This window comes from Heloderma suspectum, chromosome 3 (genome assembly GCF_057233095.1).
Source record: "Heloderma suspectum isolate Gila_16-S chromosome 3, 16-S_ref, whole genome shotgun sequence".
Taxonomy (NCBI): Eukaryota; Metazoa; Chordata; class Lepidosauria; order Squamata; family Helodermatidae; genus Heloderma; species Heloderma suspectum.
The window spans coordinates 80,904,606-80,932,372 of record NC_139460.1 but is presented as its reverse complement, the minus strand read 5'-3'; positions in this window follow the sequence as shown (position 1 = coordinate 80,932,372).

Here is a 27,767-nt window from a genome sequence, read left to right as displayed (position 1 = left end):
TTGCAATCACATTTGAAAAACATCCATTTAAAAAAAGAAAAGTGCACTTTGAAATGTGCATTTTTCAAAAAATAAGCATTTTTATGCTTTAGTCAATGGGGGAAAAGTGCACACTTTAGAAAAATATGCACAGAAATATGTACCTTTCCCATTCAAAATGCTCACTTTCCCCATTCAAACGAGCCCCCAAACAGGTCAAAAACAAAAATGGGAGCAAGACAAAACAAGCGTCAAAGTGATTTTGGGGAAAAAAAATAGGTGAGCTTGGACTGGACATGGCTGGTTCTCCCATGCTTAGAGGAAGACAGAATAGTATGAATGTGGGAAAATTCCATTACACTTACGTGTACATAAAATTTGGTTACCGCTGATATGATGGTTAAGGGATTGTGTCAAAAGTGGGTTTTCAGGAAAAGGTGGGTTTTCAGGATCAATTCAGAAAGAAAGAAAACATGTGACACCACATATGTGATCTGGAAGGGAGAATAGGCAGATTTGCATAAGAGAGCAAGAGACCTTTGGGTAGAGCTGAAAGAATATAGGTCACAGAAAGAGATAGAACAGACAGTAAGAGTCAAAAGATAGAGTGGGGCAATTGGGTACTAAGAAGACCAAATAAACAGCCCTCCCACTGATGGAATGGGGAGGGAAAGATTACCTTTCCCCCCTTGCCCTGCAGCTCCCTGGGTACCTACAAAATCTGCTCTGGAGGGTTGCGGGATGCTCAGGAGAAAATACTGGGTGAGTGCAGAGGCTGCAGCAGAGAAGAGACATGAGGCAGAGTCACACTGTGTGAGTGGAAGTCTGCTGGCATGACATTAGATTTTTCCTTCCCCCGCACCCCCAATTTTATGCAGTGTTCATCAATAAAATGCTATCTAATCTATTTCTATTACTAATATGGACATCTGATGAAGTGGACAGTGTCCATGAAAGCTTATGCCAAAATAAATTTGTTCGTCTTTAAGGTGCCATAAGACTCTTTGTTGTTTTATGCTGCCACAGACTAACTGTGGTTACCCCTCTGGAAATGACCTGGCAATGTATACTTCATGTTTTCTCTTTTGATTGTCATACAGCTGTACCAAAGTACTGAAAGTGCTCTATGTTCCTTATATATTAAGAGGAGATTGATTAGGAAATATTAGATAATGAATCACGGTCCAGCTTACAGCTTCCATATTGTTTTGCAAAGCAGCATGAATCCTAATTTGTTCTTGGCAGCCCTGGTTTTCTTTAATGGAGTTATAAATATCCCATGTATTTGAAGTCAATTATGCTGAATTGAGGGGGAAAGAGAATGCATTGATTTATTGCTGATTTGCTGTAGAAAAGAAGTCAAGTCTTGTAAGGAACCTCGAACGATCAATAGCATTTCATCTGACAGCTTGGTTATTTACTTCGTTGTTTTTTCTTGTAATGTAACACTGCCACAATATTATTTCTGTTCATACCATGACATCCTTTCTTGGAAAAAAATCCTCTATAGCATATATAAACAGACGGTAAACTTATAAGAGATGGATTAGTAGGTATTCTTTCTCAGTGTGTGGGAATGCAAATAATTGGCTTTCATCAGACTAATGGAAATTGCTTTATGTTTGAACTTATACACCCTATAATTTTGCTTACAGAATGAGACTGACAGAACAATTATTTTTCATTCCTCCTTAAGACTGTAGGCTTCCCACTGATAAGTATTTGAACTGGCCATTTTGGAAACATGACTGTTTTAATATCCCCTGTACAACAATGTTTATCTGGAGTAAATATAATATTCCCCATTTTCTTAGACTCATTAGTTGCAGTGCCCAAGGACTAGTCTATGTACCTGGCTGCTGATTTTCACCTGCAGTTCATGAACAATCCTTGTCTGGACTGGAGGATCAAGCTGTAGCAGAAATCAAAGTCAGAGAGACCACAGAGTGAAGGAAAATGAGTACTTCTTTATTTAACGCATGGGCTTAAGGCTGGAATCTTTTCCAAAGAGCCAAAAGCCCTGAAGCATAGTTACACATTTCTTTTATAGTAATGATGACATACATGTGACCCTTTCTCCCATCCCCTCTTTCGTGGTTTTACAGTTAGCACAGTTGTTTGCAGTACAGGAAGTGGGCCACAGGACATTCTATCTTAGGACATGGTTACAGCCTGCAGTAAGCAAAATGTCAAAGGCATGACTAGGTTGTGCAATCCAGCTTGCTGACAAGGGCAGTTTCTACATTGCTGTTCTTTTGCTAAACTATACTAACTCAGCAGGAATATAAGACCACTCAGTCTGGCCTTAAATATGGCTACTACATTCCCCCCTTAAATGCATAGTTTTTCTTACAATTATAGCATTTCATAGCAACTTAGGTTATTTTATATCTTGCAGCGCTAACAGCGTATAGAGGGCGGCAGTCTTTGAGGTTAAGGCATTTAGCATATTTTTCAGACAACGTATAAACCAGGGGATACAGAGACATAACAGTATTCCCATTAACACTACAGGCAGAATTAGAACAAATGCCGCCATGAGCCAATTGAGATTTGGAATCCAAGAGGTCAGCCAGTTAAGCCAATCATGTCCTCCTATTGTGATATCGGCCACTATTTGGTGCAGTCTGTTGATTTGTTTATCTACAGTGTTGCTATTGTCAGATAAATTGAAACAACAGAGGTTTTGGTGGGTCTCACAACCTAAATGATGAAGGAGGTAGAGGTAATCTATACCAGCCCTGTTTTCTAGCACGGCACCTCTTAGGTCATGGAATTCTTTATTGAGCAAGGACAGAGCTTGTGAGGTGGCATTTATACTTTTTGCCATGGCACGTGCTAGCCGGTTGACCTCTAGACCATTTTCTAGGGCTAGCCCTTCTATCCCAACTAATGATACTGCTAGTGCTAGCTTTTCTGAATCTGAGAAAAGTCGCAAATGGCTATTACAATCTTCAGTCAGTTTTAAGGCTCGACGTTGTTGGTGATGGGCTTTCTTTATCGGCCACAGGGGGAGGAAAAGGTGCTAGGCAACTGAGGCAACATGGTTGGTTGTCGGACAAGTTGGCTGGAATAAATGACCACGTACGGGAACCACAGGTCTAAAACCATCCATTAGGCAAAAGTATATGTGCAAAATTAAAGGGAATATTTTGAACTTTCTCGCAATTTATGGATGGACCAGGGATAATTTTATATCTTTTTTTTATAATTAATCATTCGTGCACACATAGCATTTGTAGCGGCAACAATAGGGGTGTCTAAATAGAACTCTGCAGGGGGTAGAGTTTTTGAGACAGTACCCCATGAAGGATTATGAGAATAAGACAAATCTGTAGTATAACCCCTAATTTTCATATTATTAGGTTGTCTACAGACAGGTATTAGATATGTGCTAATGAACTTACTGGTAGGTAGGTTCTTTGGGAGGCAGAAGTGGGTGATTCTAGTGATGTTAGCTAAGTGTAGCCAATAGTTTTCAGCAAGCTTTTGGGGCAGACTTTTTTCTTTAAAGGAACCACCTTGAGGGAACTTTTTCTTTTCTTTTATATCGGGCAAGAGATTTGGGACATCACCTTCTAGAACCTCTCTTTTATCTACACCAGGTCTCCCTTTCTCACATTTTGTTAGAGAAACATAATTCACTACTACTAATATTACTAGCTTAGCAGTATACATACTTGAACTTCTTGGGATCTGACCGTACGCTGGACAGCTATTTTCCTGGTTAGCTGCAGTAAGGTCTAGTCCCCTTTTTCAATTCTCTAGTTGCAGATCTGACCGTACGCAGGGTGGACAGTCTCCCGGTGTGTCCACAGTAGGGTCTAGTCTGAATCTTCTTACAGTTTTGTTAAAGTGATTTTTAAAGGATCTTCAGGATTTTTGTTTATAGTCCATTCCCCCTCTTTTGCCCTCTTGACTCGTGTCCAGTGTATCCAGGGCTTAATTCCAGCTACTTTTATAGCTGTAGGGGTGGAAAGTATAACAGTATTTGGTCCTTTCCATTTGGGAATCAGAGGGTCATCTCTCCATTCTTTGACCCACACCTCATCTCCTGGTTGGAAGGGATGAATTTCTGTAATTGGAATTGGGGGTCGGTTTTCTAAGACAAACCGGCGCTGAGCTTGGAGAACTTTGCCCAGTGCTTGAATCTCCTGCCTTAGACTGACATTTGCTAATTCTTGTAGGTCTCCTCTTAATCCAACTAATATTTGAGGAGGCCTGCTGTACATTAGTTCAAAAGGGGACGAACCAGTAGTTTTGTGAGGAGTACAGCGAATTCTGAACAGAGCTAAGGGCAACATTTCTATCCATTTTCTCCTGGTTTCTTGACATAACTTGGCTAAGTGGGTCTTGAGGGTTCGATTCATCTTCTCTACCTGTCTAGAACTTTGCGGACGGTAAGCACAATGGAGTTTCCATTGAATGCCGAGTAACGAGTTAATTTCTTGCAATACTTTGTTGATAAAAGCAGGGCCATTATCAGATCCAATAAATAGAGGTAGGCTGTGCCTGGGGATAATGTCCCTCATTAAGGCTCTTATAACTTCTCTAGCTTTTTCAGTCCGGGTGGGATAGCCTTCTACCCATTTGGTATAAGTACACACAAAAACTAATAAGTGGCGATAATGTCCTGCTTTGGGCATGTCGGTGAAATCGACCACTAGGGCTTCAAAAGGGAGAGAACCATATTGCTGAATTCCTGGTGGAGGCCCTTTTCCTTGTCTTGGATTATTCTTGGAACATTCTACACACCGCGCAGATGCTGAATTGGCAAGGCCGTGTATGCCATTGATGTAAACTTGCTTTTGTAGCAATGCTGCCAGGGCACTTTTCCCTAGATGGGTAGCTTTGTGTGCCATTTGTACAATACTCTAAGCGAGCCGATGAGGTACATAGATTCGTTTATCTGGCAACTCCCACCACTTTTGGGCTGTTTTTTTAGCTTGGAGGGAATTAACAGCCATCTGATCTTCTTCTGGAGTATATGCTGGACACATATCTGCCAAGTTGACTTGGAACAGCGGAGTTGCTATGACCATTACCTCTTCTCTGTCTGTATTTTGTCCTTTTTGGAGGGCAGCTTGTTTCGCTACTTGATCCGCCCATCGATTTCCTTTTGCTACATCACTGGTCCCTTTTTGATGTCCTCGACAATGCATCACCGCCACCTGTTTAGGGTGCCACACAGCATCTAATAAAGCAGATATTTCTGCAACGTTCTTGAGACCTTGGCCAATTGAGTTTATTAATTCCTTTTCATGATACAATGCTCCATGGGCATGGAGGGTAGTGAAGGCATACTTGGAGTCCGTGTAAATATTGACGGTGTGTCTAGCAGCTAATGTTAGAGCTCAAATAAGTAGCAATTAATTCTGCTCTTTGGGCTGAGGTTCTTACAGGCAAGGGATTGGCCTCAATGACTTTGTCTTTAGTTACTATTGCATAGCCAGCATATCTTTTTCTATTTTGGACAAAACTGCTTCCATCAGTAAAATAAGTGATATCTGGGTGTGGCCAGGGGCTATCACGCAAGTCTGGATGGCTGGAGTAAACTTCATCCATAGTTTCGATACAGTCGTGTTCGGGCTGACTTCCTGGTTCTATCAGTAGTAACATGGCTGGATTTAAGTTTGATGACACTTTTAACTTGATACGCGGGTTCTCACAGAGCATGGCTTGGTATTTGGTCATGCGCTCATTGGTGAACCAATAATTTTCCTTGTATTCCATCAGGGTGAGTACTGCATGTGGAACTCGAACAGTTAATTCCTGTCCCATTGATAACTTATCTGCTTCTTGGACTAAAAGAGCTGTTGCTGCAATGGCCTTTAGGCATACTGGCCAGCCTTTGGCAACCGGGTCTAATTGTTTGGATAAATATGCAACAGGTCACTGCCAGGAGCCTAGCTGCTGTGTTAGTACTCCTACAGCTACATTGTCTCGCTCGTGCACATACAGTAGAAAAGGCTTAGTCACATCAGGCAGTCCTAGAGCTGGCGCTTGGAGTAGTGCTGTTTTAATATTTTTGAAAGCTCTTTTCTGGGGCTCTTCCCACAGAAACCGTGCTGTCTCGGGGCCCTTAGTAGCTTCATACAAAGGCTTGCACATAACAGCGAAGTTGGGAATCCAAATTCTACAGAATCCGGCGGCCCCCAGAAACTCTCGCACCTGTTTTCTAGTGGCCAGCTCAGGCAAAGCACACACAGTCTCTTTTTGTTTGGGGCTCAATTCTTGCTGATGTTGAGACACTATAAACCCTAGATACCGCACCTGGGTTTTACATAGCTGCGCTTTTTTTCGGGATACTTTGTATCCGCGTTCCCACAGAAGTTGTAACAGTTCTCGTGTCCCTTGCCAGCACTCAAGTTCTGATGATGCCGCAAGAAGCAAATCATCTACGTACTGCAACAGAACTCTTTTTCCCGGTTCCGAATGAAAATTTTGAAGGTCTTGACTTAGGGCAGTCCCAAACAGCGTAGGGGAGTTTTTAAAACCTTGTGGTAAATGACACCAAGTTAATTGGGTTTTTCTCCCTGTCAGTTGATCTTTCCACTGAAAGGCAAAGATAGCTTGACTTGTGGGGGCCAGTCGGATGCAGAAGAAAGCATCTTTCAGGTCTAAAATAGTAAAATGAGTAGCTTCAGATGGAATTAATCCTAACAGAACATAGGGATTTGGGACGACTGGATGTATTGTCATGGTTGCTTGGTTGACCAACCTCAGGTCTTGCACCGGACGGTATTCTTCAGTGCCAGGCTTTTCACTGGCAGGAGGGGTGTATTCCACGGTGACTGACATTCTCAGAGTATCCCATATTTTAATAGATGATCTAGGTGCTTCTGTATTCCTAGTATTGCTTGGCATGGCAGTGGATACTGTCGCACATGCACTGGTATTGCTCCTGGTTTTAACTCAACCACAACTGGAGGCACACATCTAGCCATTCCTGGAGGGTTATCTTCTGCCCATACTCCAGGCACTTGAAAGGCTTGCCATGGCTCTTCATTGAGTACTGGCATGGTCCAATGTAATCTCCACTCTTCCTCTTGCGGATAGGTGAGTGTCAAGAGCTTGCCCTTCTGAGGCTGCTGAAAGGCTACAGCCGCTGTTCCGGTCTTCTTCAAAGGATATTTGGGCCCTTAATTTTGATAACAAATCTTGTCCTAATAATGGCATTGGACAGATATAAAAACTGATGCTTTACTATGTGGCTCCCAAGTTGACAAGTCCTCTGTTGCAACAAATGCCTTTCTTCTACTACTCCAGTCGCCCCTACTACTCGTACCTTCTGATGGGTGAGGGGTGCCACTGGGTAGGTTATTACAGAGGAGGCCACTCTGGTGTGTATCATAAAATTAATATTTCGGCCCCCTACAGTGGCGGTGACCAAGGGCTCCCCGGGGCCAAGATTAAGGGGGCCCGGTCTGTCCTATTCGAGACTTTCTGTCGCGGCCATCCCCATGAAAGGATTCATCTCATATCTCTCTATGGACTCTCCTTGCCTCTGCCAATTATTTGGTTGCCAGCTTGGCTGCCCCCCTGCTCGCCTTTGGTATTCTCCTTGATTTCCTTCTTGGTACGTTGATGGTCTGCCTTGACACTCACACCACCAATGTCTATCTTTTCCACACTGTGCACACTGATTTCTCCTCAAAAGTTCTCTTCTTCCTCCACTCTCTTTTTCTCATCCACGTCCTCGTTGCCCTCTGCCTCTTTCTCTGCCTCTTTCTCCGATTTGCAGCCCTACTAGTGCTGCGGCGAGCAGTTTTGCCTTTTTAACCATTCTCTTCTCTTTCTCTTTCTTCTCTTCTTGATCTCGATTCACATACACTTTCTGAGCAACTTCTAAAAGTTCTGTCAAATTTTTCCCTGCAAACCCAGTCAACTTCTGAAGCTTTTTCCGGATGTCTTTGTAACTTTGGGCTACAAAGGCCATGTTGACTACCTTCAGGTTATCTGGGGCTTCAGGGTCGAGGGGGGTATACTGGCGGTATGCATCCAAGAGGCATTCTAAATACTCTCCAGGGGCTTTGGTTGCACCTTGCAGCACTTCGGAGACTTTAGTCATGTTTATAGACTTTTTCATGCCTGCCCTCATTGCCTGCAACAGCAGGGTTTGATATTGGGTAAGGCGCTCTAACCCCGCGGGGGTATTTGGATCCCAATGGGGATTCTCTAAGGGCACTCTTTCTCTCATCCATCCTTGGGGGTTTAGGTGGTTTTTAGGAGGCCTTTCCAAGGAAATACACTCTACCTGTTGATGGATTCATCACCTTTCTTCTGTGGTGAATAATGTCAATAGTACTGTTGGCAATCTTGCCAATTGGGCATATGCGAGGCCATAATACTAGAGCATAGTTCTACTAACTCATGAGGCTTTGTAGTATAGGAGGCATAGTGGGTTTTCTAATTTAATAAGTCTGAGGTTGTAAAAGGTGCATAGGTATAAGCTTGGACTGGAATATAATGTGCCTTTGCCTCTGGGTCCGGGTTATGCACCATCTGGGTTACCTGCCTCAGGGGAAGTAAAGGTTGAGCCTCGTTTTCTGACTGACGAGCAGTAGGCGAGCTCTTTTCATCACTTTGTCGGAACAAACATCTCTTTTTAAGGGCATTTGCTGATTTTACTAAATCTTCGGCCCAAGTTCTTAAATCTTCTAGTTCTTCAGTTTTCCTGTCTAGCGCTGTTTGAGGCGTTAAAGGAGAACCTTCAGACCTTACAGAAATAGACGTTTCCACAGGGGGGGCCGGGGAGACGACATGGGCTCAGAAACCCCTGTGATTTGGTGCAGCGGCCTCACGGTGACATGGGCCCATGGTGGGAGCGGGGCATAGGCGGGTGGTAACGCCGTTAGCTCTGTTAAGTCTTCATTTGGGTTAAGTCTTCATTTGGGGCGTCTAACACTGGTTGCATTTTTTTGGCTATCTTTTCCTTTCTGAGCACTAAAATTCTGGCCTGGGTTTCTAAACATTTCCTAAGCCAGGGAGGAGAGGTGCGGACACAGAATCCCATGAATCAATGTAGGGAAATTGGTCAGGATGCCCAGGCTCCCCTACCACGATGGCATATACACAGCTAATTGTGCTGAGATCTAAAGAGCCTTCAGTAGGCCACCCCACACCAAAAGACAGCCACTCTACTTCACACAAGGTTCGCAACTGTTGTGGATTCATGGTGGGGTCACCATAATCTCCACTAAAACCTTTCTTAAAATTCTTTAACATGCATCCCAAGGGGGTGCAAGGTTTGCTTCCCCCGCCACCCATAGCCTCCCTCCTAAATTGAAGACAGACACAATTAGGGAATGGGGATTGGTCAGTGAGTAAGGGGTCTCACTGGCCAACACAAGAGGATTTTATACACCACGCACTTTGCTACTGGCCTGGGCACCCCGACGGTCAACGGTATGCTTCAGAAACCGCAGTAGCCACTCACACAATCATCATTCTCTCCACTGCATCCATATGTCCCTGCCACCCACTTTTCCCACTTTTTACCAGAGCGGAAAATGGCTTCCCCAGCTTCCTCAGCTTCTTACTGAGTACTGGCGTGCTAGGTACTGGCACCCACTCGGGGGTGTGATCAGGCCCCCCTTCTACTCACAAGGAGTAGGTTCTTTTCGTATACATATACTAACACTGACCTTCTTCATAAGGCGGGGCCCTCTTTTTTTCGGCCCAGTGGCCTTTCTCCCTAAAGGCGGGGCCCTCTTTTTCCCATATACTTGCCTTTCTCCTGAAGGCTTCCAATGTGGGTTTCAACTCAATTTCAGCTGCGATACAGGCAGGGCTCAAATTCCTTTCTCCGCTCGCTGGGGTTCCCTTGATGCTCACAGCCGTTCAGGAGATCCCGGTGCAAGCGGTCTCCCGTTCACCCGACAAAAAGGTCGGTGGCGCCAAGAAGGGAAAATGTGCGCCGAGGTCTCCCTCCTGGTGTGGTGAAGAAGAGCAGGCAAGTGCCACCTGTCTGGCTTAGAGCCTGCCACATCCAAGTCACGGCACCATTTATGTAGCAGAAATCAAAGTCAGAGAGACCACGGAGTGAAGGAAAATGAGTACTTCTTTATTTAACGCGCGGGCTTAAGGCTGGAATCTTTTCCAAAGAGCCAAAAGCCCTGAAGCATAGTTACACATTTCTTTTATAGTAATGATGACATACATGCGACCCTTTCTCCCATCCCCTCTTTCATGGTTTTACAGTTAGCACAGTTGTTTACAGTACAGGAAGTGGGCCACAGGACATTCTATCTTAGGACATGGTTACAGCCTGCAGTAAGCAAAATGTCAAAGGCATAACTAGGTTGTGCAATCCAGCTTGCTGACAAGGGCAGTTTCTACATTGCTGTTCTTTTGCTAAACTATACTAACTCAGCAGGAATATAAGACCACTCAGTCTGGCCTTAAATATGGCTACTACAAAGCAAGTCAATGTAGCAATTAAAGGGGTATGCAGAGTATAGTTCAGTGGCTGAACCAACAATGGATCGGGGGACAGAGGTGGGGGGAGTAGAGCAAAGAAACATTCTGTTGGACTACACTATGCCTGCCTTATTTTTTGCAGGCTTATTTGGAATTCCTCTGACAGGGATGGAAAATCATATCACAGTTCTAGAAAAGCTTCCCTTCTCTGTTTCAGTAAGGGAGGCACATACCACCTCAACTGCAAAGAAACATGACTCACGTTTCAAGATGAGCTAAGCACCAAAGCTCCAGGCCCTAATTTCATTAGATCAGCCTTCCCCAACCTGGTGCCCTCCAGATGTGTTGGGCTACAACTCCCACCACCCCAGGATGATGGGAATAGTAGACCAAGACATCTGGAAGGTGCCAGATGGAAAGGCTGCATTAGAGGTTAGTGGTTACTGGGGAACACAATAATATTGATGCTTGCAACCAGCAGTGTAGTGGTGGTGGGTTGCACCAGGGCTTTGCTCTGGCACTTTTTTTGAAGCCAGCCCCCAGACAGGTCACAGTCTGCTAGGGAAGGAGGAGGGAGCAGAGGGAGTGCAGGTGGCTGCTTCCTGGCTGCCTCTCATCTACTATGCAGAGCCGGCCAGACAAAGGGAGCGAGCAAGAGAGGGATCCTGAGGGAGCTTTGCAGCCTCATCTTGCCCCCCCCAGCTCTTGGCTTCTTTCTTATTTATTTATTTATTTATTTATTAAATTTATTAGTCGCCCATCTGGCTGGTCACCCAGCCACTCTGGGTGATGTACAAAGTATATTATAAAACAGTTTAAAACAATAAAATTCTACAGTAAAAACATTTTCTAAAATACCCTAACCCATCCCAAATGCCTGCCTGAACAACCACATTTTTAATGAGCAGCGGAAGCTCATTAAAGAGGGGGCATGGCAGAGTTCCCTAGGGAGGGAGTTCCACAGAGTGGGGGCCAACACAGAGAAGGCCCTGGTTCTCGTCCTCACCAGCCTACCTGTCCTGGCTGATGGGACAGAGAGAAGGCCATCTGAGGCTGATTTTGTTAAGCGGCCTGTCTGGTGTTGCTGGAGGTGCTCCTTAAGATAGGCTGGGCCGGAACCATATAGGGTTTTAAAGGTCAAAATCAACACCTTGAATTTGGCCCGGAAAACAATTGGTAACCAGTGCAACTCCTTCAGCACTGGAGTGATGTGATCTCTCCGGTGGCTGCCTTTAATCAGGTGAGCCGCCGCATTCTGTACCAGCTGCAGCTTCCGACCATCTTCAAGGGTAACCCCACGTAGAGTGCATTACAGTAGTCTAAACGAGAGGAGAACAGGGCATGTACTACCGATGAGAGCAGATGGTCGGGAAGGTAGGGGCGCAGCTGCCGTATCAGATGGAGTTGATACAGCGCTGTCCAGCTCACAGCTGACACCTGAGCCTCCATGGACAGCTGGGAGTCCAAAATGACCCCTGGGCTGTGGAGTTGGTCTTTCAAGGGTAGCTGTACCCCATTCAACACCAGGTCACCATTCCCCAGCCTCCTCTTGTCTCCCACCAAAAGTACCTTGGTCTTGTCAGGGTTCAGCTTCAGCTTATTCCTCCCCATTCTCCACCCGTCCCTGCTCTGTGCCTGCGCACCTGGTGCTGCCCTCATCTCCTGCAACACCGGCCACCTGTTCAGGGCTGCTGCTGGCCATGGCAGCAGTGGAGGGGTGGTGGTGCTGCCACCATTATTTACTTATGGGTAGGGATGGTGGAGAATTCCACCACGGTCTCCAGTGAGGCCAGATTCTTTAGAATCTGGCCCCCTGGAGTCCGTGGCGGAACAGACTGCTCCCCCCACCACCACACAAAGTCCCCATGGGCTGGATCCTACCTGCTTCCGGCGGGTCCGGATCTGGCCGTTGTGGCCTGCTGCTCCGCTGTGCAGCCGCGAATGGCATCCATAGGCTACGTAAATAAAGCGGGGATGCAAATGGTGTAGGGGATGCCATTTGCGTCCCCGCTTTAGCCATGATAGGCTACATAAATATTTACATAGCCTATCATGGCTTAAGCAGTGACACAAATGGCATCCCTTATGCAGGATGCCATTTCCATCTGCAGCAGCCCGGCAGCGGACGGAGGCTCTGCTGCGGATTGGCCCAGCTGGTGGCTCCATGGACTCGCCATGGAGTGGAGCTGGCCAGGCAGGATTCCGGGGGGGAGCGGACGGATCACCTCCCCCCACGTAGAGGATCCCAGGGGGAGGAATGGATCACCTCCCCCCTGGCCAACTCCCGGCAAAAGGAAGGTAAGGGGGATTCGTACATCCCTACTTATGGGGCAGGGCAGGTGGCTGGTTTGTGCCAGTTTTTAGGATTTATCACAAATACCTATGCATGTTTACTCAGAAGTCAGTCCCAGTAAGTTCAATTGCCAATTGGGCTTTGTCCCAGGTAAGTGTGCATAGGATTGCAGCCTTAGCTGCCTTCCCAAGATCTCTGTAAATTTAATTTGAAATAAACACCCATTGGATTGCACTGTTAATTCTTGAACATTAATTTTTACAGTAAGCGGAATTGCCAAATGCAACCTGCTCTGTGAGCTACACTTTTTGGTACAAGGTTGGCATGTACATGGGCAAACAAACCCTGGTAGAGGGGAGGGAAACAGAAAAAAATCAGTTGGGGGGAGAAGAGAAAGACGGTGTGTGTGTGTGTGTGTGTGTATGCGTGGTTCAATCCAGTTGCGTGTGTGGATGTTTCTGTTGTGGGATGGGAGAGATATAAGGAAGGAGCTTAGGGAAGGCTAATGGGTAAAGTTAGGGTGCTAAGGGAGTGTGCAAGGGGGCTGATGAAATGAGAAGGGATCTGTCCATGAGGGCTGAGGTGAGAGGGTGAAGCTTCCATAGAGTGTCAGGATTACTTTTGCCCCCACTGAACTTCAAATGCTGAAACAAACACAGACAAGAGGCTTCAGTCTGCAGCTTTTAATCCATTACTTCAAAGGGCCATACAGATGCAAATTCTCAGTGACTCTCAGTCTACAAGGAAACACCTTCAGGGGGTTCAAAAGGTAGCTATGAAAGTTGCCCGCTGTTTGAAAGGAAGGCGGTCTCACTAGCCTAACTTAAGGGGTGGGGGGAGGTCTCTTTCTCTCTCGTGAGGTTTCTAGGTGCAGCTGTTCAAGCAGGGCCAATCAGGTAGACCGTCTAAGTTCCTCCCCTGCCTTCTCCCTCTTTGCTCTGCGTCTGCACCTGGCATCTATTAATTCAGACTCCCCAAACCCCGCCTCTCCCTGTTCACTATCTCTCATCGGGGGGGGGGGTGAAGAGGGACCCTCCTCCTTCAGCTGGACCTTTGCAACCTGAGGAGCCTGCCTAGCCATGTCTGGACTAGCTTGGGAAAATACCTCCCCCATGTCTGGCAGTTCTTCTTCAGAATCTGAACTACTATCCCCCTCCTGCACTCAGAAACACTCTTGACATAGGGTATCATATTTTGAAAGCCTAAAATGTTTGTGTTTGAGTAAGTGAGTGAGTGAAAAAGATTTTAACATCCCTGCATTTTTTCTCAGAGGTCCAATTGAAATAGCACTGCCTTATCCTCAGCTGTACTGTTTTTGGATCCCAGCTGAAGGCTGTATATCTTACAAGATTGTACAATCTTAGAAGGGGACATGGTTGTGACTGTCACAAAGGGATCCTGCACTTCTGGATTTGCCACTACACTACTGCTTGTAACTACACCAATTTCATGGTCCAGCTAGTTCCAGATGCAACTCTCTCAAATGTCAATATGCACCAGAAAAAAAATAATTGAGCAGTCTTAGTTAGGATTATGTATTACGTACTTTGAGAGGGTCACAAATTTCATTTTCTTTGCTGAGGACATACTAGGGAAGGACACTATATTGCTGTGGCATTGTTGCAATGAAGAGGAATTATTAACCTAACTTTAGTCCTGTTGGCTTCAATGGACTTCATCATGACTCATCTTTGCTGGATTGTGCTTTTTAGGTCTTAGTTATGCAATCTGCCACAAAAGCAAGTTCATACATCTGAATTTGTCTCTACTGTTATGAGAGAAATAGAAAACAACAACAACATGAGTGTTGCTATCTGTAAACAAGTTGTGAGGAAAATAATATTTCTTGAAGGCTCTGCTGAAAGTTCATTAAAATGATTCAGAGGATGCCTGGAAAAATATGAGTGATGCTTTGAACTGAATTTAGTAGTAGAGAGAGAAAAAATGCCTCTTCCTGCTTTCCCAAGTAGATAAGATAATGATACTTGATGCTGCTGCTTGTAAAATGAATGGGAATGGGAACTGATTATTTGGAAAAGCAAGAGGCATCTGTACATTTTAGCTAGGGGGGAGGGTGGACATGTGTGAGATGACTTCAATCTAGCACTATAGCATTTCACAAAGCTTTAATTATTACGGTTTCCTGTCTCCTAGCTAAGCAGAGCAGAGAAACCTGCTCCAGCTGGTATAGGGGCTACAAAAGCAAGCAAGGCCCCAGAGAGCGAGTGATCAGAGAGAGCAAACAGGAGTTTGGCAGGGGGTTCAGCAGGGGAGTTCAAGGGAGGAGTCCGCCAACTATTTTTTTAAATTTCTTTTTCTTTTAACACACACTTCCATACCAGTGGGACTCTGTTGTTAACCTCCAGTGAATAGAAGACAAAGCACAGGCTACCCAGTACAATCAGAAAGCTAGAAACAAAAAGCAAATAGAGACTATGGAAGGAAAAGACTCTTCAGTGGTGGTGACCTGCAAGGGACTGTTGGCAAGGGATGGGTTGCACTGTCCTGGGAAGACTGTATTTGGACATAGCATGAAGAACTGCATCAGGAGAGCTTTAAACTGAATCCTATGGGGGAGGGAGACGTAAAGTTGGGGGTAACAATGGATGAACAGCTGTAATAGCACCCAATAATAGTCTTCAAAAACATGTAAGAAGAAAGCCAGACTATAAGGCACATGGTCTTCGATGTCTAATGCCCGGAGTATGGGAAACAAACAGAACAAACTTGACTCTTAATGTGGGAGGGAAATTATGACTTGATAGGTGCAAGTGAAACTTGGTGGCATGACTCCCATGACTGGAATACAGCAATTGAAGGACATAACTTGTTCCAAAAGAACAGAAGGAATAGAAGGGGAGGTGGAGTTGCACTATATGTGAAAAATACATATATCTGCACAGAAATACAGGAGGATGAGCTCAGTAGCCCCCGCAAGAGCATTTGGATTAAAATAAATGAAGCAGAGAATGAAAGGAACATGATGGTTGCAGTCTACTACCAGCTCCCCAATGAAGGAGAAGATGAGGATGACACTTTTGAAAAGCAAATTGCTGATGTTTCAAGGAAGCATGATGTAGTAGCAATGGGGGACTTCAATTTCCCTGATATTTGTTGAGAGACAAATTCTCAAAAATATGGCCCCTCCAAGAAATTCCTGACTTGTGTTGCTGATAATTTCCTCCTACAGAAAGTGGAGGAAGAAACTTGAGGATCAGCTATCTTTGACTTGATCCTAACCAACAGAGATGACTTAGTAGATAAAATAGTAGTTATAGGAACTCCGGGGGGAAGTGACCATGTTATACTTGAGGTCTTGGTTGTAAAGGAAGCAAAAGCTGAGTGTAGCAAAGCCTGGATTTTAGGAAAGCCGATTTTAATAAACTCAGAACAATGATCAGTAAGGTCCCATGGCAAGTGACTCTAATGAGAAAAGGAGTCCAAGATGAGTGGGAGCTTTTAAAAAAGGAAATTCTCAAGGCACAATTACAAACAATTCCAACAAGAAGAAAAAGTGGAAGAAAACAGAAGAAGCCAATGTGGCTTCACAAAAAGTTTAGAGATGACCTGAAAACAAAAAAGGAGACATATAGGAAGAGGAAGGAAGGCCAAGCTACAAAGGAAGAGTACAGGCAGGTAGCACAGAATTGCAGGGATGGCATCAGGAAGGCTAAAGCTGAGAATGAGCTGAGGTTAGTAAGGGATGCTAAAAGCAACAAAAAGGCTTCCTTCAGATACGTGCATAGTAAATGATGGAGGAAAGAAATGGTGGTTCAACTATTAAATAAGGATGGCAAAATGAGAACAGATGATAAGGAAAAGGCAGAGGTGCTCAATTCCTACTTTGGCTCAGTCTTCTTCTGAAAGAGGGTCTATGACCCCCCGGCAAAGGCGAAGTACAGGCTGAAAGGGCAGGATTGCAGCATGAGTTTGATAGGCATTTGGTCAAGGAACACCTAATTACTTGGAATGAGTTCAAATCTCCAAGGCGAGATTAACTGCATCCTAGAGTCATAAAGGAACTGGCAGAAGAACTCTCAGAACCGCTGTCTATTCTCTTTGAGAAATCATGGAGGTCGGGTGAAGTGCCAGATGACTGGAGGAGGGCTAATGTTGTCCCTATCTTCAAAAAGGGCAAAAAGAAGGAACCTGGGAACTACAGACCAGTCAGTCTGACATCAATCCCTGGGAAAATCCTGGAGCAGATGATAAAGCAATCCATCTGGAAGCACCTTGAAAACAATGCAGTGATTACTCGAAGCCAACATGGATTTGTCAAAAACAAGTCCTGCCAGATGAATCTGATCTCATTGTTTGATCAAGTAACCTCCCTTGTGGACTGTGGGAATGCTGTAGACATCATATACCTCTACTTCAGCAAAGCTTTCAACAAAGTGCCCCATGATCTCCTGATGAACAAACTAGCTCAAAGTGGGCTAGATGAAACAACTATCAGGTGGATCCACAGCTGGCTTCAGAATTGGACTCAAAAAGTGCTCATCAATGGGATCTTCTCAAACTGGGGAGAGGTAACGAGTGGGGTACTGCAGGGCTCAGGCCCAGGCCCAGTGGTCTTCAACATTTTTATTAATGACTTGGAGGAGGAGGTTCAGGGAATGCTGATCAAATTTTCAGATGACACAAAATTGGGTGGGACAGGTAATACCCTGGAAGACAGAAACAAAATTCAGAGTGATCTGGATAGGCTGAAGCACTGGGCAGAAAACATCAGAATGAAATTTCACAGGGATAAATGCCAAGTTCTGTACCTAGGAAAAAGAAACCAAATGCACAGTTACAAGATGGTGGATACTTGGCTCAATAATCCTACAAGTGAGAAGGATCTTGGAATTGTTGTAGATCGCAAACTGAATATGAACCAACAATGTGATGTGGCTGCAAAAAAGGCAAATGCTGTTTTGGGCTGCCTTAATAGAAGCATAGCTTCCAAATCATGTGAAGTACTAGTTTCCCTCTACTCAGCACTGGTTAGGCCTCATCTGGAGTACTGTGTCCAGTTCTGGGCACCACACTTTAAGAAGGATGTAGACAAGCTGGAGAGGGTTCAGAGGAGGACAACGAAGATGTCAGGGGACTGGAAACAAAGCCCTATGAGGAAAGACTGAAAGAACTGGGCATGTTTAGCCTTGAGAAGAGAAGACTGAGGGGAGATATGATAGCACTCTTCAAGGACTTGAAAGGTTGTCACAGAGAGGAAGGCCAGGATCTCTTCTCGATCATCCCAGAGTGCAGGACATGGAATAATGGGCTCAAGTTACAGGCAGCCAGATTCCAGCTGAACATCAGGAGAAACTTCCTGATTGTTAAAGCAATACGACAAAAGAACCAATTACCTAGGGAGGTGGTGGACTCTCCCATACTGGAGGCATTCAGGATGAAGCTGGACAGCCATCTGTCAGGGATGCTTTGACTGGGATTCCTGCACTGAGCAGAGGGTTGGCCTTGATGGTCTTGTAGGCCCCTTCCAACCCTACTGTTCTATGATTCTAGGTATACAAAGTTGGGATGCTGTGGGATTTCAATATGACTGGATACTACTGTGAAAAATAAACACAACATTCTAGTATGTAGACAGGAACTGTACATCTATGGCTTTCACACATTCTTTTATTCTTCTCTTCTGGAATGCTATGTCCCATTTCACCTTAGCAAACAGATAAAAATGTGTTTAAAAGATCCATCCTCTACTGATGAGGGAGAAGATGCAGTCTAGACATTTACTGTGTTGTAAGTAGGCAGGAAAAGGGATATGTGTTTGTATACACGGGCATATGTTGGCTGTGTCTGGGGTCTGGACATTGTGAAGGACTGTATCCTCCCATATTATTCTGCCTGTGCAGTAAGATCTTCAAATCTTAATTTGAAGGTCCTTCTCTGAGTACCATCAAGGGGGTAAATACACTATTCATTGACAAAGATCAGTGCCTTGTCCGTGATGGCACACCAACTTTGGAATTCCCCCTGCCCCCGGAGATCGGATTGGCACTGACTGTTTTCTTTTTGGCACCAAATGAAAACATTCCTTTCTGCCCAGGCATTTTAACAGTTTAAAATTGAAAATTTCAATTTTTGTTAATTTGCTTTTTGAAAAGGGTTGTTGTTGTTGTTGTTGTTCTTAATTTAGTACTGTGTCCAGTTCTGGGTGCCACACTTTAAGAAGGATGCAGACAATCTGGAGAGAGTTCAGAGGAGGGCAACAAAGATGATCAGAGGGCTGGAAACAAAGCCCTATGAGGGCAGACTGAAAGAACTGGGCATGTTTAGCCATGAGAAGAGATGACTGAGGGGAGATAAGATGGCACTCTTCAATTACTTGAAAGGTTGTCACAGAGAAGAAAGCCAGGATCTCTTCTCGATCATCCCAGAGTGCAGGACACGGAATAATGGGCTCAAGTTACAGGAAGCCAGATTCTGGCTGAACAACAGGAAAAACTTCCTGACTGTTAGAGCAATATGACAATGGAACCAATTACCTAGAGAGGTGGTGGGCTCTACCACACTGGCGGCATTCAGGATGAGGCATGACAGCCATCTGTCAGGGATGCTCTGACTTGGATTCCTGCACTGAGCAGGGGGTTGGACTTGAAGGTCTTATAGGCCCCTTCCAACCCTACTATTCTATGATTCTATGATTCCATATTGGACATGTATGGGTTTTATGTTGGACATTTTTTAAAAGATGTTGTGTATACTGCCTTGGGTTCCCTTGTAGATGAAGGACAGCTTATCAATTTAAAAATAAAATAAAGATAACGCACCTCCCACTGTCCCTCCCTGCTATGGCAGCTACAGAGAGTTGGCTGCTGTGTAGGGATGTACGAAAGGTACTTACCTTTCGCGGATTATGCTGATGGTGGTGGGGGGAGGCGTTCCTTCCCCCCCCCCCGGAATCCTGGACGGCCGGCTGTGCTCCGCAGCGATTCTGCGGAGCTGCCGGCTGGCTTCGCCAGCAGCCAGACATCCGGCCGCTGGCTAGCAGGGACACAAATGGCGGCTGTAGCCTCCGCCGTTTGCATCCCTGCAGTCAGCCGTGATAGACTACGTAAATGTTTAAGTAGCCTATCACAGCTGATTAAAACAAAAAACAAAAAAACGCGCGTACGCAAATGGTGGCACCCATGGGCGCCGCCATTTGCGTTCCTTATTTTGGCACGTCTTAGTCTACGTAAACATTTACGTAGACTAAGACGGCAAAAATAAGGGGAACGCAAATAGCGTAGCATCTACGCTATTTGTGTTCCCCTTATTTTCGCTGTCTTAGCCTACGTAAACATTTACGTAGACTAAAACGGCAAAAATAAGGGGAATGCAAATAGCGTAGCATCTACTAGGGATGTCAGAGAATTTCTCCACGAATCTCGGGGAGGCTGAATGCCAGCGCATTCAGCCCCCTGAAATTGGTGGCAAAATGGTCTGCCACCCCCCCGTCCCCCCCCGGGACGGGACTTACCTTGTGCGAATGTCCCTGGTGGCGGCGGCGGCGGCTCTGGCGGCAGTTCGGCAGCGGCAGCGGTGGCGGCTGGTCTTCTGACCGGCTGCCGTCGCCACCATTTCCAGTAAAAAAAAACACCAAGAAAACAAAAAAAAGACAAAAAAAAGTGATAGGCTACGTAAAGATTTACGTAGCCTATCATGGCTAGATTTTAAAAAATACCATGATAGGCTACATAAACGTTTACGTAGCCTATCACGGCTGAGTGAAAAAAACAACAACAACTGCACGTACGCAAATGGCAGTTCCCATGGGCGCCGCCATTTGCGTTCCTTATTTTGGCACGTGTAGTCTACGTAAACATTTATGTAGACTACGGCGAAAATAAGGGGAATGTAAATAGCATTCCCCTTATTTTCGCCATAGTCTACGTAAATGTTTACGTAGACTACACGTGCCAAAATAAGGAACGCAAATGGCGGCGCCCATGGGTGCCGCTATTTGCATACACGCAGTTTTGTTATTTTTTCACTCAGCCGTGATAGGCTATGTAAACAATTATGTAGCCTATCACGGCTGACTGCAGGGACGCAAACGGCAGCGGCTACGGCTGCCGCCATTTGCAGTCCCAGCAGAACAGGATTTGCGGTGGGAGGGACGGGGTGCCTCCCCCCCGGCCAGAATTTCGGGGGGGAGGGACGGAGCGCCTCCCCCCCACCGCAAATCAACTTTTGTCAAAAGTAAGGGACTTTCTTACATCCCTAGCGTCTACGCTATTTGCGTTCCCCTTATTTTCGCCGTCTTAGTCTACATAAACATTTACGTAGACTAAGATGTGCCAAAATAAGGAATGCAAATGGCGGCGCCCATGGGCGCCGCCGTTTGCGTACGCGCATGTTTTTTTTTTTTAGTCAGCCTTGATAGGCTACGTAAAGATTTACATAGCCTATCACGGTGTTTTTTTAAAATCTAGCCGTGATAGGCTACGTAAATCTTTATGTAGCCTATCACGTTTTTTTGTTTTTTGTTTTTTTTAAACCTGGAAATGGTGGCGGCGGCAGCCGGTAGGAAGACCGGCTGCCACAGCTGCTGCCAAACCGCCGCCAGATATGCTGCTGGAGCCGCCGCCGCCAGGAAGATCCGCCCCAGGTAATTCTCGTGCCGGGGGGGTGGGTGGGGGGGTGGCAGACCGTTCCTTCACGTATTTCGGGGGGCCGAATGCACTGGCATTCGGCCTCCCCGAGATCCGTGGCGGAATTCTCTGACATCCCCACTGCTGTGTGGTGCCAAGGTCATAGGCCAAGCATCCACCTTTTCAGGAAGCGTACAAGCTCCCTGAATCCCAAAAGAGTGTCCATGCATATTGCAAGTATTTCTCTGAGCACCTATTTTGCCATTAAAATCCAGTAATGCACCAGCAGTGTTGGCAAAAAAGTGGTGATTTTGCTTGAAAACAAGGTGTGCCTGATTTGGGAGGAAAACTGTGGTCCCAGGAAGTTTCCAGGAGCATGATTTTTCTTCTAAACAAGGCATGCAGGGACATGCCTTGTTTTTATGCAAAATCCCCACTTTTTTTGCCTCTGCTGCCACACTAGCAAATTCAGTGGAAGTGGTCGAGGGGCAGTGTGGGGGCCAATCTACACTTAGGTTTTTGTTTCACTTCCAATAAGGTTTCACCACTTGTCTTTCACACTATGCAGAACCTGCCTCCAATTGGGACTGGAATTTCCCACTTCCATGCTCCCACTTTCAATACCCTGATATCAATACCCTGAGACAAATTTCAATACCCTGAGGCAAAGGAGACAGAGGCTAAGAGGTAAGTGGGTTGCAGGAAGCCCAGGGGGCTGCCCTTTATCCTTCTGATTGGCTGTGACCTCACCAGGTGCTTCTGAGAGCTCCAACTGAATTGGAGGGGTGTGGCTTGAGTACTCCCAGCAGCTGACTGGGCAGGAAGCTTCAGTCTGTTTCCCGCCTCCCAGCTGAGCAGAGCAGAGCGGAGCAAGCTGCTCCAGCTGGTCCAGGGACTACAGAAGCAGGCAAGCTCCCAGAGAGCGAGCAACCAGAGTACGTGAACAGGGGGAGCAAACAGGAGTTGGCCAGGGGAGTTCGGCAGGGGAGGTCAAGAGGGAGGCCCCTAACATTTTTTTAATTATTTTTATTTTTTATTTTAACTAACTTTTTTCCATTTATTTGTCTTGTAACACACACTTTCACACCAGTGGGACTCTGCTTTTAAACTCTACTGAGTAGAGGAGCAGGCACAGGCTAGTCTAGAACAATCACAAAGCTAGACACAAAAAGGGAAAAGAGGCTATGGAAGGACAAGACTCTCCAGTGGTGGTGACCTGTAAGGTGTGTGCAATGTTTGTTTTCTTGCCTGAGAACAACATGGCCTACACCTGCAACAAGTGCAAGTTGATCACGCTGCTGGAGGAAAAAGTAAGTGGACTGGAGCGGCGACTGTCGACCCTCCGGGGAATAAGAGAACACGAAGAGTTCTTGGACAGAATGGGGAATTACAGCAGCAAAGGGCAGACCAGAAGCTTGAAGAGCAACAGCAAGATGAGGCAGTGGGAAATGCTGAGGTGAAGAAAAATGGAATAGAGGATACTCCTTGGAAAAGGGTGACAGTTAGGAGAAGAAGAACTAGACGCCACTCTGCACCAGTGGAAGCAGTGGAGCTGTGGAACCAATTCCAGGTACTTGCGGATGAGACTGGAGGACAGCCTGCAGAGGAAGAATCACAGGGGAACCTGCATGAGAGTGAGCAAGAGGCTAAAGGTCAGTCAAACAGAGGCGATGAAACCCAGGCCTACAAGAAGAAGAAGAGAAGAGTGGTAGTAGTGGGAGACTCCTTGCTGCATGGGATCGAGACCCATGTATGTCGCGAAGATGCGTGGACTCGCCAGGTATGTTGTCTCCCTGGAGGACAGATTAGAGACATGACTGAAAGGTTGCCTGCACTCATAAAGCCCACTGACAGGTATCCCTTTCTTATCATCCATGTGGGAACAAATGATACCACCAAGCGGAGCTACGAAGAGATCACGTCAGACTTTGAAGCTTTGGGAAGGAAACTCAAGAACTTTGGGGCCCAGATAGTTTTCTCATCCATCCTTCCAGTAGTTAGAAGAGGGATAGAAAGGGAACAAAAAATATTCTGGGTGAATGACTGGCTACGAAGGTGGTGCCGACGAGAGAGATTTGGATTCTGGGACCACGGGCTATACTTCCTGGAAGATGGGCTGTTGGCTAGGGATGGGTTGCACCTCACAAAGGCTGGGAAGAATGTGTTTGGCCACAGCATGAAGAACTTCATCAGGAGGGCTTTAAACTGAATCCTACGGGGAAGGGAGATGTAATGTTGGGGGTAACAATGGACATAGGCGCATGCACTGCAATGGAGAGAACAGCTCTGATAGCGCCCAATAATAGTCTTCAGACACATGTAGGAAGAAAGCCAGACTATGAAGCACATGGTCTTCGATGTCTATATACTAATGCCCAGAGTATGGGAAACAGACAGAACGAACTTGAACTCTTAATACAAGAGGGAAATTATGACCTGATAGGTATAACTGAGACTTGGTGGGATGACTCTCATGACTGGAATACAGCAATTGAAGGATATAACTTGTTCAAAAAGAACAGGAGGAACAGAAAGGGAGGTGGGGTTACACTGTATGTGAAAAATACATATCTGCACAGAAATACAGGAGGAGGAGCTTGGTAGCCCCATCGAGAGCATCTGGGTTGAAATAAATGGAGCAAAGAATAAAAGGAACCTGGTGGTCGGAGTCTACTACCGGCCACCCAATCAAGGAGAAGACAAGGATGAAACTTTTGAAAAGCAAATAGCCAATGTTTTAAGGAAGCATGATGTAGTAGTAATGGGGGACTTCAATTTCCCCGATATTTGTTGGGAGACAAATTCTGCAAAACATGGCCCCTCCAGGAAATTCCTGACTTGTGTTGCTGATAATTTCCTCCAACAGAAAGTAGAGGAAGGAACTAGAGGATCGGCTATCCTTGACTTGATCCTAACCAACAGAGATGACTTAGTGGATAAAGTAGCAGTTACAGGAACTCTGGGGGAAAGCGACCATGTTGTACTTGAGTTCTTGATTCTAAGGAAAGCAAAAGCCGAGTGAGGTCAAACGCGTACCCTGGATTTTAGGAAAGCTGATTTTCATAAACTCAGAACAATGATCAGTAAGGTCCCATGGCAAGCGATGCTAGCGAGAAAAGGAGTCCAAGATGGGTGGGAGCTTTTAAAAAAGGAAATTCTCAAGGCACAATCACAAGCAATTCCAACAAGAAGAAAAGGTGGAAGACAACAGAAGAAGCCAATGTGGCTTCAAAAAAGGTTAGGGATGACCTGAAAACAAAAAAGGACACGTACAGGAAGTGGAAAGAAGGCCAGGTAACAAAGGAAGAGTACAGGCAGGTAGCACAGAATTGCAGGGATGGCGTCAGGAAGGCTAAAGCTGAGAATGAGCTGAGGTTAGCAGGGGATGTTGAAAACAACACAAAGGCTTTCTTCAGCTACGTGCATAGTAAAAGGCAGAGGAAAGACATGGTGGTTCAGCTATTAAATAAGGATGGCAAAACGATAACAGATGACAAAGAAAAGGCAGAGGTGCTCAATTCCTACTTTGGCTCAGTCTTCTCCCAAAAGAGGGTCTATGACCCCCCTGGCAAAGGCGAAGTACAGGCTGAAGGGGCAGGATTGCAGCTTGAGATCAACAGGCATATGGTCAAGGAACACCTCATTACTTTGAATGAGTTCAAATCTCCAGGGCCAGATGAACTGCATCCTAGAGTCATAAAGGAACTGGCAGAAGAACTCTCAGAACCGCTGTCTATTCTCTTTGAGAAATCATGGAGGACGGGGGAAGTGCCAGGTGACTGGAGGAGGGCTAACGTTGTCCCTATCTTCAAAAAGGGCAAAAAGGAGGAACCTGGGAACTACAGACCAGTCAGTCTGACATCAATCCCTGGGAAAATTCTGGAGCAGATCATAAGGCAATCCATCTGGAAGCACCTTGACAACAATGCCGTGATTACTCGAAGCCAACATGGATTTGTCAAAAACAAGTCCTGCCAGACAAATCTGATCTCATTTTTTGATCAAGTCACCTCCCTTGTAGACCGTGGGAATGCTGTAGATATCATATACCTCGACTTCAGCAAAGCTTTCGACGAAGTGCCCCATGATCTCCTGATTAGCAAACTAGCTCAAAGTGGGCTAGATGAAACAACGATCCGGTGGATCCACAGTTGGCTACAAAATCGGACTCAAAGAGTGCTTATCAATGGGACCTTCTCAAACTGGGGAGAGGTAACGAGTGGGGTACCGCAGGGCTCAGTCCTGGGCCCAGTACTCTTCAACATTTTTATTAATGACTTGGAGGAGGAGGTTCAGGGAATGCTGATCAAACTTGCAGGTGACACAAAATTGGGCGGGATAGCTAATACTTTGGAAGACAGAAACAATACTCAAAGTGATCTGGATAGACTGGAGCACTGGGCAGAAAACAACAGAATGACATTTAATAGGGACAAATGCCAAGTTCTGCACCTAGGAAAAAGAAACCAAATGCACAGTTACAAGATGGGGGATACGTGGCTCAACCACACTACAAGCGAGAAGGATCTTGGAATTGTTGTCGATCACAAGCTGAATATGAGCCAACAATGTGATGTGGCTGCAAAAAAGGCAAATGCTATTTTGGGCTGCATTCATAGAAGCATCGCTTCCAAATCCCGGGAAGTACTAGGGCAACAAAGATGATCAGGGGACTGGAAACAAAGCCCTATGAAGAGAGACTGAAAGAACTGGGCATGTTTAGCCTTGAGAAGAGAAGACTGAGGGGAGATATGATAGCACTCTTCAAGTACTTGAAAGGTTGTCACAGAGAAGAAGGCCAGGATCTCTTCTTGATCATCCCAGAGTGCAGAACACAGAATAATGGGCTCAAGTTACAGGAAGCCAGATTCCGGCTGAGCATCAGGAAAAACCTCCTGACTGTAAGAGCAATACGACAATGGAACCAATTACCTGGGGAGGTGGTGGGCTCTCCCACACTGGAGGCCTTCAAGATGAGGCTGGACAGCCATTTGTCAGGGGTGCTCTGACTTGGATTCCTGCATTGAGCAGGGGGTTGGACTTGATGGCCTTGTAGGCCCCTTCCAACCCTACTATTCTATGATTCTATGATATCCCAGTATTTCCCCTTAATGTGCTCTGATTTTCTGCCTTTGCTACTTTATCTGGTCGTAGTCCCCTCCCCCACCTGTCCATATACAGCAGTGTTTGTATTTCCCTCCTGTCCAATCACAGCTCTGGATGCCACCATCTGGTCTTCTGGCTACTGATAGCATATCTTCCTTAGCCCTGGAAGTTTTATCACCAACCAGCAGAGGGCTGGAGGTGCCAGCTCTTATCTGATCTGGGAAGTCCAGCTGGGTCAGCCCTGGTCAGAATTTTGGATGGGCAACCACCTGGGAATCAGGATTCCTGCAGTGAGCAGGGGGTTGTTCTCTCCCTTCAAATGACACTAACTTTTACCTCCTTCTATCCCCTGCTATGGCTTAAAAAAAAAAAAAATAAGGATCACAACTGAGTGCCTTTACACATTCTGCCTTCCCACACCCTCCACCCCATTGTCCATTAACCAGTAGATTAACTGGTGCTGTAATGTTTTCCTGTGGCCCCAATCCTGGGCACTCACTTTCTCAGGACTAAGCCACATTGAACTCAATGGAACTTACTACTGAGTAGACATAAGATCACCCTGTAAGCAATCTTAAAAAAAAAGGCATTATCTTCAAATCTTGAGATCTTTACATCTTCGGAGAATAGTGGCTTCTCCAGCCTGATTTCCCTGCACACAAGCATATTTTTTTTCACCGGGCAGCTTTTGAAGACACAAGCAGACCCCCCCAACCTGAGAATCTCCTGCCTAGGGATGTCAGAAAATTTTGCCACGAATCTCAGGGAGGCCGAATGCCAGCGCATTCGGTCCCCCGAAATTGGTGGTGAAATGGTCTGCCCCCCCACCCCCCAGGACTTAGATTGGGCGAATCCTCCTGGTGGCAGCGGCTGCGGCGGCGGTTCGGCGGCGGTTCAGCGGTGGCAGCTGCGGTGGCCAGTCTTCTGACTGGCTGCCGCTGCCGCCATTTCCAGTAAAAAAAAAACCCAAAAAAGTGATAGGCTACGTAAATACTGTGATAGGCTACGTAAATGTTTACGTAGCCTATCACAGCTGAGTAAAAAAACAAACAAACCGCGCGTATGCAAATGGTGGCGCCCATGGGCGCCGCCATTTGTGTTCCTTATTTTGGCACGTGTAGTCTACGTAAACATTTACGTAGACTATGGTAAAAATAAGGGGAACGCAAATAGCGTAGCATCTACGCTATTTGTGTTCCCCTTATTTTCGCCGTAGTCTATGTAAATGTTTACGTAGACTACACGTGCCAAAATAAGGAACGCAAATGGCGGCACCCATGGGCGCCGCCATTTGCATATGTGCATTTTTTTTTACTCAGCCATGATAGGCTACGTAAACATTTATGTAGCCTATCACGGCTGACTGCAGGGACGCAAACGGT